Source organism: Condylura cristata, unplaced genomic scaffold (assembly GCF_000260355.1).
Source record: "Condylura cristata isolate star-nosed mole 26May11 unplaced genomic scaffold, ConCri1.0 scaffold00010, whole genome shotgun sequence".
Taxonomy (NCBI): domain Eukaryota; kingdom Metazoa; phylum Chordata; class Mammalia; order Eulipotyphla; family Talpidae; genus Condylura; species Condylura cristata.
In genome coordinates, this window is record NW_004567111.1 from 56,863,108 (window position 1) to 56,863,737 (window position 630).

Sequence of the window (630 nt, forward strand, 5' to 3'; positions counted from 1 at the left end):
AAGAATAACATACAGTGAGATGTGTCTGAACTGTGATTTATGTTAGAAACTATCAGTCTCTGACTACTGGTACTAAAAGCAATGTCAAAGATATTATGTTTTATATGCTATGTAAGGCACTATGTTTTGTATGCTACGTAACTGTGATTCACAACTTCCTTAATGGTAACTACTATATTTTATTATTTCTAAAACTTGTACTTTCTCACATTTTAACATCTCTAAAATTTAAATGCATCTTTTCCTGGGTCCTCCCTGGTGGCGCAATGATTTAAAGTCACAGTCACTTCAGCTGGAGTTCAATCCCTGGCCAGGGAGCTGACCCACAAGCAGATCTCTCTTGACTCACCCTCTTCTCCCTTCAGCAGTGTATTTCAATCTGGCTGTTCTGCTCCCCATGATGTCTCTGGTGAATCCTCTGGTGACTCCTCTCACCACCCCTGTACCTTTGGCCTGTACTGCAGATATGCAGGCACAAACAAATCTTTAAAAATAAATAGTGGCAGCCCTCGCTGGTGGCGCAGCGGGTTAAAGCACTGCACTAAGAAGCTCAAGCCACTTCTGCATGAGTTCCATCCCGCCTGCCCCAGAGGTGACCACATGGCGTGGCAGACCTCTCCTGACCCGCCC

The 630-nt window shown here is 44.4% G+C and overlaps 1 protein-coding gene across 1 annotated transcript in view; it reads right to left on the minus strand.

Moving 5' to 3' along the window:
• The window catches only part of SAP18 (Sin3A-associated protein, 18kDa), an 8,045-nt gene that overhangs the window by 807 nt on the left and 6,608 nt on the right, over positions 1–630 (minus strand). The gene's annotated exons all lie outside the window — the stretch shown is intronic.